At 47.6% G+C, this 13879-nt stretch overlaps 1 long non-coding RNA gene across 1 annotated transcript; it reads left to right on the plus strand.

The window, feature by feature from the left end:
- The first annotated feature begins 78 nt into the window (after positions 1–78).
- Positions 79–13513, plus strand: LOC123592863. Its single transcript, XR_006709986.1, has 3 exons — positions 79–211; positions 8178–8529; positions 12889–13513. It is a non-coding gene; the product is annotated as an uncharacterized LOC123592863 (long non-coding RNA).
- The last annotated feature ends 366 nt before the right edge of the window (positions 13514–13879 follow it).

Consider the following 13879-nt stretch of genomic DNA (forward strand, 5'->3'; position numbering starts at 1 on the left):
ACGTTATTAACAAGGGCAGTCCTGTGGTTGTTGGCGCGCGCGCGCGCTCTCTCACGCACACGCGCACGCACACGCACACGCAGACACACAGACGCACACTTCCCCAGGCCTCTATAGCTTTGCACAGGCCCTTGGCGACTTCACTGTCAATCAAGTACTGAATAAAAGAGATAGCCCTCTCCTGGGGGGCCGTGGCCCTCTTGGATAGCAGGTGTGTAGGTACGGGTGCGTGTGGCAGGGGTGTGTGCACGGGTGTGGGTGTGGGCAAGGGGGAGTTGGGGGGGGGGGTAGGCGCTGGTGTCTGATGGCCATGGACGGACCCAGGGTCACCTGCGCAGGTGGGAGGTGTGGGGATTGCTGAGGCCGAGGGGACGCGTGTCCCCTGTGTAGCCCTCTCAGGCCAGCGTCGCCTGTGCTGGAGGGTAAAAGGAGGGGTGGCAGGGTGGAGCGGGTGCCAGACCTCGTGGGTGGCATGTTGGCTTGACCACGCTCCCCTGGCCGCAGGACGACGTCCACCCCTGGCACGGTCACCGTCGCCCCCTGGCCGTGTCCGCGCCACGCCTGGCGGGCTGGCTTGCCCCCGCTCCGCTGGTGGCGGGTGGCTCTCTGCCAAGCCCGCCTGCCCCCTCCCCCGCCCCCCCCCCCGGCCCCCTGCCGGCCTGGCGCCCCAGACAGTGGGGCTCTGTGAGTCGCTCTCCTGGGGGCAGCTGGATGTTTTTCTATAGAGGGGACTCGTCATTAGAGGACCCGGAGGCTGAGGGGTGGCACCTTGGGCTGTTTTCCTTTCTCTTTGGCCCCATTTACTGATGGTCTCGGAAGGAGCGCGGCGCGGGGCCGCAGTTCACTTGTCGCGGTGAAGGCAGCTTGACAGCTGCATAAATCACGCCGAGATACCACTAATAGGTTGCTGCCCGCGACTGTACCGGACCACCCAGGCGCAACGCGAGGCCCTCGGAGCCCAGCCGCACGCAGACAGTAATGCCGATCGCTTAACCCTTTGTCCCCCGCCCCCGCGCTGGGCGCGGCGCTCCCGACTCCCGTCCCCTCTCCCCCCCCCCCACCCCATCCCCACCCCAGACCATGCCGGCGGGGCGGGTCTCGCACCTCCTTCCCCACCCCAATTCTTCCGGTCTCTCCAGCTTTCCGCGGAGCTGGTGCTCCCAGCGGGTGATGAAAGGAAAAAGGCCTCGCCGCAGGGGGCTTTGGCAGAGGTGGGATGGCATTGGCGGGGGCAGGGAGCGAAGGGCAGCGAGGTAGCCGCGGAGCAGGTAGGCAGAGCGCAGGGGCAGAGCGCACAGGATTCTGGCCCCTGCACCTGCAACTCCTACTTCTTGGCCACAGGCGTTGGGTCCGTGCTATCTAGTGACAGACATGCCAGGCCCCTGTCCTACGTGCAGGAGGGAAGAAGCCTGCAGTGAAGTTGCAAGGAGGGAAGCATGCCCCGTGTCGCAAGCGTTAACTACGCATGCTCACACTGTGCGAGGTGCCAGGGACACCAAAGAGAATGAGACAGTATCCCTGCTCTCTGGAGCTCATGGTCCTGGACAATCCGATGTGACAAGGCCTTCCTCGGCTGGCCCTCCCATGAGCATCTGTTCTCAGCTCCTGCAACTGTCCCCTTGCTGATTCTCCTGCAGCCTGGCTAGTCCCCATCTGCTTCAGCCCCTCAAGCTGTTCCCCCTGCGGGGCTTTTGCCTTATTTGCGGTTTCTGTTCTTCAGGGATCTAAGAAAGGGTGTGGCTCCCTCCTTCACCCTTCAAGCAGATTGGGCAGATGCCCTATTCTCAGCGAAGCCTTTCCTAAACACTGAGTTAGCACCTAGCAGGTTAACTACCTGCACTCCCCACTCCTCTACCCCCCACCCCCCGCCCCGCACCATTTTTTTTTTTTTTTTTGAGCGCCAGAGGGGTCACAAGTGATAGAGGGAGAGAGAGAGAAGTGGAGCTCACCCAAGAGGGGTTCCTGCTCACCTGATTTGAAACTGGAACAAACCATGAGATCATGACCTGAGCGGAAGTCAGGTGCTTAACATGTTTAACGGACTGAGCCACCCAGGCACTCTCCCCTGCCTCACTTTTTAAATAGCACTTAATCACTTTCAAATACACCGTATAATTTCCTTCCTTCTTTCTTTTTAATTTTTTTTAATTGTGTGTCTTCCCCTACTAGTGTGATCGTTTTTTGAGGATAAGAACTTTCATTTGTTTTGCTCACTGGGTGATGAGAATATTGCTTCAACATAGTAGATATTCAATAACTATTCGTTGAGTGATTGAATGCTCTAACAGAGGACAGCACAATGAACCACAGAGACTTGGGGGAAACTGGGTGTATTAGCTTATAGGGGTTGGGGAAGGGATCAGTCTTCCTGTCAGAGAAGTTGGAAGTCATGAAGGAATCAAGAAGGCTCACTTCCCCTTTGTCACTGCTGAGCATCACATCATTGCCTCCGGGAAATATTCATTTTCCTGTAGGACAGTCAAGTATATCTGTGCTAGGCTGAGTAACGGTCCCCAAAGATGTCCATGCACAAATCCTTGGAACCTTGGTAAAGAGGACTTTGCAGGTGTGATTAAATCAAGGATCCTGAGATGGGGAGATTATTTTGGCTTATCTGGGTGGGCCCAATGCCATCCATCACAAGTGTTCTTATAAGAGGGAGACAAGATGATCAGAAAGAGAGAAAGAGATACAGCCATGCAAGCTGAAGGTGGAGCCATGTTGGGCCAGAATCCAAGGAATGCAGGATGCTTCTAGAAACCAGAAAAGACAAGAAAATGGAATATCCCCTAGAACCTCCAGAAGGAATTCAGGTCCGCCGACACCTTGCTTTTAGCCCAATCAGACTGGTTTTGGAGTTCTGACCCTCAGGACTTTCAGATAATAAATCTGTGCTATTTTAAGCCATGAGGTTTGTGGCAATTGGTTATACCGTCAATAGGAAACTAACAAATACCCCTTTTAAAAATTGTGAGCACTTGTTTCCCTCAGTCCTAACCTTGTTTTGAGCTTCTGCTCTGCTGACCTCACTCCTGGAGGTGAGCTCTACTCATACATCTTCTTTTCTCTTGGCACGCGACCTTCTCAAAGCGGACCTCATCTGAGAGTTCTTTGTCCAATTCTTAAGTGATTTGCATGTTTTTTTTTTCAAAAGGGAGTTTTCCTCATCTCTTTCTTATTGAAGTGAGTGTGCACAATCCACTTTTTTTCCTATGTATTTATTTGTAAGTGCTTCCGAACCTTCTTGAGGGGCTCTCTCAGCAAATCCCAAAGGGCTGTGCTGGGGTTTCTGGCACGGGCTGGCCCTTCCATGTCTGAACTGTCTCTGCTGGGATGGATACTCGACTTTATTTCATTCCCCCCCAAGACCTGAAGTCCGGTAATAGCACTTTGGTCTGTGTCCCTGCTGTACCAGTGCCACCATCAAATGAGGGGTGGGCCAGGGCAGGAGAATTCTGGTCATTTGTCTGAGCAGAGATATCTGATGACAGCTTCCTCTTGGCACTCCTCCTCCCTCTTTCTGTTGCTATCATCAGGTATCACCGGATGAAAGGGTCTTGGTTAAAGACATTACCCAAGGAATAGGGCAGAGAATTCTTTTCTTAAATGATCTCCTTCGGTTTTTCCATGAACACAATTAACTGGAGCATGTCTCCCGAATGGTCACTTATTCGCGCATTCAGCATGCTTTTGTTGAATACTTACCATGCACAATGCTCTCTGCATACCAAGAAGGAATAGGCAGAAACCACTCCAAGTTCCGTGCAGATGAAATTACTTCTATAGCGTTTACAGAACTGAATGTAACCATTAAGAAAATATCAGTAAAGGGGCGACTGAGTGGCTCAGTTGGTTGAGCATCTGACTTCGGCCCAGGTCATAATCTCATGGCTCATGGGCTCGATCCCTTCGTCGAGCGCTGTGCTGACAGCTCGGGGCCTGGAGTCTGCTTCGGATTCTGCGTCTCCTTCTCTCTCTGCCCCTCCCCACCTCGCGCGCGCGCTCTCTCTCTCTCTCTCTCAAAAATAAATAAACATTAAAAAAAAGTTAAAACAAAAGAAAATATCAGTAGAGCTCAGGGGATGAATTTGCTTTGTTCTTTGGAATAAGTTGGAGGTCAACCCCTTTTCTTTCTAGGCTTTATCTTCCAGAAGATGGGACTGCAGGTTGAGTGACAATCAGGATATTAAAAGAGCAAGAAATAGGGCACTAGCAGTAGAAATTGATGATGTTACTTAGAGGCTGAAAACCGGGGGCTGGAAATTTGTGTCTTTATCTTCGATCTGCATTTGCAGGTATTGATCACTTGAAATGTGGTTGGGACAACGGAAGGCTGGCTTTTTAATTCTATGTACGTTTAAACTTAAAGAGTTAACTCAGTTATTGGGAAGCTCTTAAGTATGTTCAGAACAAGTTGGGTACGTGAATCTCCGTTTTCAAATGCAAATTTTATGAAATCTAAATATAGATAAAGTAGTTCTGGTAAAAGTTAGCATCTAAGTTGAGATGTGCCAGATTTTGAAGCCTCGGTTTAAGAAAAAATATAAAGTATTGCATTCATAATTTTAATTGCATGTTGAAATGGTAGTATTTTGGAGATACTGGGCTTCAGTAAAATCTTTTTTTTTTTTAATGTTTATTTATTATTGAGAGAGAGAGAGACAGAGCATGAGCGGGGAAGGGGCAGAGAGAGAGGGAGACACAGAATCCAAAGCAGGTTCCAGGCTCTGAGCTGTCACCACAGAGCCCGATGCAGGGCTCGAACTCACGAACTGTGAGATCATGCCCTGAGCCGAAGTCGGACGCTCAACCGACTGAGCCACCCAGGTGCCCCTTCAGTAAAATCTTTTATTAACATTAATTTCACCTGCTTCTTTTTACTTTTCTTTGACTTGATCATTGAAAGATCATTGTTATCCTTCCGAAAGACTTCTTAAGCAAGATTGGAAATATTTGATCGCTCTTCACGATAATGTCTCCCAGTTTTTAACAGAGTTAAGAGTATAATCATTTTTGAATCTTTAATTCAAACAGTAATATTTGAATCCTTGCTGCTGTTTCCCTATGGATTTTATGCTGTAGAGTAGATTAAAGAGAGAAGATACATGTTAGCCATACACACTCACAGAATGTGAAACAAAGCATGGTAGAAACCATCAAGAGTAAAACTGCCAAGGCAGGCAAGCGAACAGTCACAGAAGCACCCGGACGAGTGCTTGGCTCCTTACCGGCTTTGAACTGAGTGTCTCTTCCACCAGCGTCCAGTTGATACATGCAGTAAGCTCGTCTCCTACCCCTTCACACGCTTCTTCCTTTACCCTCAGCTTACTTGGGAACTTTAACCACCCCCTTTGCTCCTCCATTTTCTCAGAAAAGATGTCCTTTCTCATTTATGATTTATATTTATTTATATGTGTTCTTGGGACTTTTCTGCCTAAACACAGCAACAACAACTCAGGTATTATTGTAGTTGCCTTTATCATAAGAATGCTGTGTCTCTCCAGTCTGCTACAGACACACACACACACACGTGTGTGTGTGTGTGTGTGTGTGTGTGTGTGTGTGTGTGTGCAAGTGCACGGGGGCCCTGTGGATAGTATGGTGCAATCTTCATATTTATCATGGTGTTCTCACAAAAGCTACACATGATCCCTGTGCTGGCTTTAGCCCCGATGCTTTCAGAGTGTATACACATATTAAAAGAATAAATTACGGGGCGCCTGGGTGGCGCAGTCGGTTAAGTGTCCGACTTCAGCCAGGTCACGATCTCGCGGTCCGTGAGTTCGAGCCCCGCGTCGGGCTCTGGGCTGATGGCTCAGAGCCTGGAGCCTGTTTCCGATTCTGTGTCTCCCTCTCTCTCTGCCCCTCCCCCGTTCATGCTCTGTCTCTCTCTGTCCCAAAAATAAATAAACGTTGAAAAAAAAAATTAAAAAAAAAAAATAAAAGAATAAATTAATGAGCATGAGAGACTCCATTATTTGGAGTCTGTTCCTCCCTCCCCGCTTCCTCCCTTCCTCCCTTCCTCCCTCCCTCCCTTCCTTCCTTCTTTCCTTCCTTCTTCCTTCCTTCCTCCTTTCCTCCCTCCCTTCCTTCCTTCCTTCCTTCCTTCCTTCCTTCCTTCCTCCTTCCCTCTTCCTTCCTCCCTCCCTCCCTTCTTTCCTTCCTCCTTCCCCTTCTTCCTTCCTTCCCTCTTCCTCCCTCCCTCCCTTCCCTCTTCCTTCCTTCCTTCCTCCCTCCCTCCCTCCCTCCCTCCCTTCCTTCTTCCCTCCCTCCCTCCATCCCTCCCTCCCTCCCTTCCTTCCTCCCTCCCTTCCTTCCTTTCTTCTTCCTTCCCTCTTCCTTCCTTCTTCCTTCCCTCTTCCTTCCTTCCTCCCTTCCACCCTTCCTTCCTTCCTCTTTCCCTTCTTCCCTCTTCCTTCCTCCCTTTCTCCCTCCATCTTTCTTTCTTTCTTTCTTTCTTTTCTTTTCTTTTCTTTCTTTCTTTCCTTCTTTCTAACAATATATATATATATATATATATATATCCCAAATATTGCAGCATGAGATATACTTACACTAAAAAATGATTAGTTATTTATCTAAAATTCAAATTAACTGACCAACCTATAGCTTATCTGGCAACCCTATATGTTTAGGATCTGTTGAGCTGGAGAATTGCAAGTTTTGCCAGATTTAGCAAGTAAAAGTAGGACATCCAAACATGTGATATTTTGGCCACACTCATACTGAAAAATTATTTGTTGCTTATTTGACATTCGCATTTAACTAGACGTCCTGAACTTTCTATGGCAACCCTAATTCTCGAAGAAGTGGTTTCCTCTGTAGGAGAGTGGGCTACCCGTGGAGGTATCAGGGGTGGGAATGAATGTTCTTGTCTAAAGTTCTGGTAATGTATCATCTTAGAAAAGACCAGAAGCCTGAGGACGTCCTGGAGTAGGATGGTTTCTGTTCGAAGCTCTGGTAAGGGGTTCAGGCTGGCTGCCTGATTTATGGAGGGTGTGGGACTTGCACAGCTTCGGTGCAGTGCTACTATTTAAATCTAATTCGGGTCGACGTTTATGCTTTTGGAATAAAGCCATCCTCTTCCACCTGCTCAACCCCGCCTTGCATTCTGGTGTTGACTTATTAAGTAGAGCCCAAACCGTTTCTTCGTGAAGGAAGATCTGTAGCTCAGAGTGTCTGAACCAAACAGGAATTGAAACAAGAGTGGGGAAGAGAGGGAGGAAACAGTTTATGTCTGTGACATCTTTTTTCCAATTGTTAGTTAATCATTTCGGGCCATTAACAGTAAGACAGAGAAAAGTAAAAAGACAGAGGAGGGGACAGACCTGGGCTCTACGCGGCCTTTAGCCATTCACTTTCGGGCTTACTTTCCTTCATTTAAACTTTGTTTACCCTCCCCCACCCAACTCGCTAGCAAAAATACTTTTAAAAGAACGTTAACAGGCGGAGGCTCAAGGATCTTGTTTTCTTTTAATTCTTTTTGATTTATGTTCCTTTGTCTCCAAAGCTCCTGTAATCTCCCACCTCTTCACATCCAGTTCCCTGCTGACAGCCCCGAGGCAGCCAGCCACCCCCCACCCCCTCGGCTTTGAGATAAACCATCCCGGGCTGGATCATTAACTACACAAACTTTCTCTCCTGAGCCTTCTCTTAAATGTTGGGAACTCGAGAATGTCTTCCTTGGAAATGAAGGAAAGCAAACATCCCAGGTTGTGTCCTCAGAAGCCTGTAACCAGAGCTTTTTATTAACTCTGGTGGAAGTCGGGCTTTGATCTGAACTGGTCCGGGAACTCCTTTATTGCAGCTGACATTTATTGAGCGGCTACTATGTGCCACTGGCCGGGGTGGCAGGGGAAGCGAGGACAAATATGATGGGGTCAGGCCTACAGGAGCTTGCTTGTAAAATAGTTGGGGGCAATTATACTGGTCCTCCAAGACCCTTCGGTTCACTGGGTCAGAAACCCTGCTGAACACCGCCAAGCAGCCTAACTCTCTGGCACGGCACATTAAAAAAAAAAACAAAAAACAAAAGACAAAAAACAAAAAACAAAAACCAAACATTTAAACACTTACTTTTGTGACGACTAGTGCCTTGCTCCCTCACTGGCTTCTCAGCATTGTGAGCTCCCAGAGGGGAGGGGCTGTATGTGTTTTGATTTCTGTTATGCTTTCAGCCTCCAGGAAATATCAGCCAAATGAAGGAAGGAGGGAATGCACCACAAGACCAGATGATTGTGCCCATTCGTTGCAAATGAAGAGCGATGTGAGCAGGGAAGGCAGCCGCTCATTCGGGAAAGGCTTTGCCTTTGATGATGATGTGGTGAAGGAGGGAGTGTGATAAGGGACCAGGCTGCGGAGGGCTGATGCTAGAAGTGGACCCCGGGTATCCTGATGGCAGGGACTACAGAGCTCTGGTCTCCACACCGTCTGAAGGCCTTTGTTCCAAGTCGCGTCTAGTGCTCTGCGACTCCAACGTCTTTCTTCTTCACTGATGTGTAGTTAGTTTCCTGCTAACCTGAATAAAAGGTGACCCCTTTCTTTCTGGCCGTTGTATCTCTCAGCTCTGTTCGCTCCACCGTGGTAGAGAGAAGCTCTCAGTAGACCCACTAAGCGCTTCATGCATACTCTTGAGGCACTTATTTTCCATGAATTGTAAAGTGCCTGGTGCAGAGTAAATGCTATGTAGTTGTTTGCTATGGTTCTTATTAAGTAATAAAAGGGGAAGGGAGACATGGATTTTTCAACCTTCCGTAATGGGGCAGACACTCAGCTTCATGATTCATTATTTTTTTTATTAAAAAAAATTTTTTTTAAATGTCTATTTATTTTTGACAGAGAGGGAGAGAGACAGAACATGAGCGGGGGAGGGTCAGAGAGAGGGGGAGACACAGAATCCGAAGCAGGCTCCAGGCTCCGAGCTGTCATCCCAGAGCCCGACACGGGGCTCGAGCCCACAGACCGTGAGATCATGAACTGAGCCGAAGTCGGACGCTCAACCGATGGAGCCCCCCGGGCGCCCCTCAGCCTGGTGATTTAAATGCATTTTATTTTATGATCCTCAAAATAACACCACATGGTTGGTACTTTAAATCTCACTTTAGGCCTAGGGAAACTGAGGCTCTGATAGGCTAAGTGAATTGTCTTATGCCACATGGGTTGGTCTGTGATCTGGGCGCTATCATGCTTCAAAGCCTGGGCTCAGTCAATTAGTACCATTTGGTACCCACTGAGTGAGATCCTCCCCGCTCTGCTTTTGGCTCCGTCACTCATGGACCATATCTGGCCGGTTTCTCCTACATTGGATACTTGCTTAGGCCACCGAGGCTTTGCCTGTGCTGTTCTCTAGGCCTGGAAAGCCCTCTGTTCACTTCTTTAGCTACTTAGCCTCCATGTGGCTTCTGGCTTTAGCTCAAGCATCATCTCCTCTGGGAATCCGTCCAAGACCATCCCCCTGCCCCTTTTTCAATCTGACTCCACGGTACTGTTTGAGGCTCCTCTCCTCCACCCTCTGTAAACACTCTGAGCCCCTCTATGTAATTACTAATGGTCTCTTTTACTAGGCTGTAAGCTCTTTTTGTCTGTTTCCCAATCGGAAGTATGGTCCTGGGGCATAGCAGTACTTAATACATACATGCCGGTTAGATGGGATTGGCGTGGCTGTGGAGATATGTCTGGAAAGAGATACCTATTGGAAAGGGGTAGGGTCTGGAGATGCTGAATGTACTGAGGACGCACACTTCAGGTAGTTGCAACAGGAACACACGGGAGAGCTCGGAATGGGAGGTGACGAGAGGAACGTGGGGATTTCAGTCCAGCCTGCGTGGATTGGAAGGAGGGGAGAGGAGGCACCAGGACAGTAAGGAGATTTCTCAAATAAGAATAGACTTCAGGTGATGAGGTTGGCCATAGGAAGGGACAAGAAGATTCGAGATGGGGACGGGATAAAGAGAAAATCGATAAGGGTCGAGAGAAGACTCAAACTGTTCCCTTGCTTTCGATCAAGCTGGATGTTAGAATGCACGAGTCAAGGCAAAACGGGAAATAAAAGTTGAAGACCAGGCCCAGGGCCACTGGGCTCTCCAGGTTCTCCTCCTTCTATGAGGCAGGTAGGAGCCAGAACCAGGCCAGCTGCTAGAGGTCTGAGGCTTTGGGGCAAACCCACCTTTTATGTTCAGGTTTGAGCCTTAGAAACGTGACCCAGACACCAGCCTCAGAAAGACCTTTAAAATAAAGGGCTTTGGGGTGTGGCGCCTGGGTGGCTCCGTCCCTTGAGCATCCGACTTTTGATATTGGCTCAGGTCATGATTCCAGGGTTGCGGGATTGAGCCCCGCCTTGGGCTCTGCACTGAGTGTGGAACCTGCTTAATATTCTCTCTCCCTCTCCCTCTGCTTCTCTCTCTCTCTCTCTCTCTCTCACTTGTGTGTGTGCTCTCTTTCTAAAAATAAATGAATAAATAAATAAATAAAGGGAGATTTTTTTTTTCCCTTTAGGTAAGAAGCCTTTACTTTTTTCCTTCTAGGATATGAACTAGTCACAGGGTTTCACGGGGCTTATCCAGCCACCTGGGAGAAATGTTTGGGCCACATGGGTTACAGCTAAATATACAGTGGTGGTAGCTGAGGGCTTGGATTCTGCCTGCTGAAAGGAACAACATGTAGTTGTTAATCGATATGTGGTAACTTTTAAAGAGAATTCGCATGGCTCCCCTGGGTGGCTCAGTCACGTAAGCAGCTGAGTCTTCATTTTGGCTCATGTCACGACCTCGCGGTTCATGAGTTCAAGCACTGCATCAGGCTCTGCAGTGACACTGTGGAGCCTGCTTGGGGTTCTGTCTCTCAGTCTCTCTCTCTGCCCCTTCTGTGCTTGTGTGAGCACACGTGCTCTCTCTCCCTCGCTCTCTTTCTCTCAACATAAATCAATAATAAAAGAGAATTAGCATTAATATTTTTTTGCTGTCCAAATTAATATCCATTCATTGCAGAAAATTTGAAAATGGGACCCACCATGAAGAAGATGAAATCACCAGTAATCCAAAGGCCCAGCGATGATCGTAACCAATGTTGATGGGTCGGGGTGCAAACTTCACCCACTTGGGGGCTATTCTCATAGGCAGTCATTGCGCAACCTTCAAACTGTTGATGTGATTCAGGGAGAAGTTCTGGGAAAGATGCATTATGAAGGCAAAAGGAAAATTCTACTATGGGTGGAATGGAATAACATTTGTTGACAAGATGGATGCTGGGTTTTTGGTGATCGCTATCACGCAACAAAGGTTTGGTAAGTCTTCAGCGTTTTTTCCCTGGTGTGACAGGATTTTTCCATGTTGGTGACTGAGCGTATTAAAAACAAGGACTTTATTTTAACTTCACCCTTAACGGACAGACATTCCTCTTGCTCAAAACACTTCCATGTACTCTTCCAAGGTGGTGTAAGAACGCTACCTTGTTGTAAAAAGCCACTGTTAGTCTCACCAATCTGTGTAACAAGTTAGCCCCGAACTTGGAGGTTTAAAACAACACTTACCATCTCACATTTTCTGTGGGGCACGGATCTGGGAGCAGCTTGTCCCAGTCATTCTGGTTCAGGGTCCCTCGTGAGGTTGTAGTCAAACTACTGGCCAGGGCAGATCTTCTTTTCAAGGGAGAAGTATCAAGGAATCTGTGTACATGGTTAAAACCATCATGATTTATACAGCTATACTGCTGACTTCTACTCCTCTGAATTCTTCACTATAATGTAATATGTAAATTATGTAATGCATATAATGTTTATGTAATATTTTGTGAACACATATATTAACACAATATATAAATTAACATATTCATAGAATATACAGTATTCTATATAATATAAAGAATTATATATTAATGTATAATAATACCATACGTAAATCTAGAATAATATGTGAATATGGGGCGCCTGGGTGGCGCAGTCGGTTAAGCGTCCGACTTCAGCCAGGTCACGATCTCGCGGTCCGGGAGTTCGAGCCCCGCGTCAGGCTCTGGGCTGATGGCTCAGAGCCTGGAGCCTGTTTCCGATTCTGTGTCTCCCTCTCTCTCTGCCCCTCCCCCGTTCATGCTGTGTCTCTCTCTGTCCCAAAAATAAATAAACGTTGAAAAAAAAAATTTTAAGATAATATGTGAATACATTTCCCAGGGGAGAAAATCAAAATATAGATGACCAGACTCCCCTTTGATCCCTCTCCTGACATAATTCTCATCAGCTCACTCTGAGCTAAACAGTACTCTGAGGCCTCTGTATCCCTTTCTAGATGTTTCCCTATGCACTTGTACTTTCTATGCAGAAAATATTCTGCGCTTTGTGTCATATAGCCTGGGTGTTCTCTACCTTGTCTTTTCCACTTAACAATACACTTTGAATCCACCTTTTTTGTTTAAACTAGTTACAAACTATTCCAAAGTAGAGATGGGTCACAATCCACGCAGCCATTCCTCCAGTGCTGAACACACATGTTGTTTCACACGACAGATGACAAGCCCTGTATATGTCTCTTCAGGCACATGTGCTAGACGTTCCCAAAGATGGGTACCAAAAAGTAGAATTACTAGGTCAAGTTTTTTTATTTTTTGAAAGAGAGTGTAAGTGGGGAAGGGGCAGAGAGAGAAGGGGACAGAGGATCTGAAGCGGGCTCTGTGCTGACAGGCTGACAAGCGAGCCCAACGTGGGGCTCGAACTCATGAACTGTGAGATCATGACCTGAGCTGGAGTTGGATGCTCAACTGACTTAGCCATCCTGGTGCCCCTAGGTCAACTTTTATCATTAATGCCACAAAATGACTAGAAGGAAATTGAAAGGCAGATTTGGTTCCATTCAACTTTTTATTTTCCAGAAAATGTCACCTTTTCCTTTCATCTTTCCTCAGCTTATCCCGGCCAGCTGGTTAGCTGCACGGTCCCGAGACCACCAGGAGACATGCAGAGATGGCAGATGCCATGCTTCATGGGAAGAGAAGATGGACTGTGGTGACAGACCATATAGCTGTCCCCTCTTCTCGTGCCATCCTTCCCTGTGTCCCTGCCTTTGTGTAATCCCGCCCCCCTCAGCATAACTAATAAAATATGGCAAACACGGTGGGATGCCACTCTGTGATTTTTTAAGCAAGACTCCCACCTTGCTAGTAGATTTACCCATAGTCTCTCTCCCCTCGTCGGCCAAGGGAACCGATGGATCCTAGAGTTGAAAGGAATCAAACACTATCTGCAACCAGGTAAGTGAGGAAGCAGATACTTTCCTGGGTTAGCCTCTGATGAGAACCCAGCTCTGGCCAACATACTGGCCACAGCCTTGGGAGACTTTGGGCAGGAGACCCGGCTAAGCAGTGCTCGGACTCCTGGCCCACAGAAAATATGGGACCATAAGTGTCTGTTTTGTTCAGCCACTGAGTTTGTGGTAATTTGTAGGAATAGATAACAAATACACATGGTTCTACTGAGATTTTCTTTTTTTAAAAAAAAATACGTACCTTTAATAAATACCTTTCTACTGTTGACCTTGCCTCTTTATTTTTTTTAACATTTTATTTATGTTTTTTGAGAGAGAGAGAGAGAGAGAGAGAGAGAGCAAGCATGAGCTGGGGAGGGGCAGAGAGGGAGTGGGAGACACAGAATCCGAAGGAGGCTCCAGGCTCCTAGCTGTCAGCACAGAGCCTGACGCAGGGCTCGAACCCATGGACCGTGAGGTTGTGACCTGAACCAAAGTCGGATGCTTAACTGACTGAGCCACCCAGGTGCCCCTGACCTTGCCTCTTTAAATCACACATTTTATTTAAATGGTTAGTAGTTGCACCAATCAGCTATTGCTGTATGAAAAATACCACAAACTTCACTGTTCTCTTGCTCATGTATCTGTAGATG

This window comes from Leopardus geoffroyi, chromosome D4 (assembly GCF_018350155.1).
Source record: "Leopardus geoffroyi isolate Oge1 chromosome D4, O.geoffroyi_Oge1_pat1.0, whole genome shotgun sequence".
Taxonomy (NCBI): Eukaryota; Metazoa; Chordata; class Mammalia; order Carnivora; family Felidae; genus Leopardus; species Leopardus geoffroyi.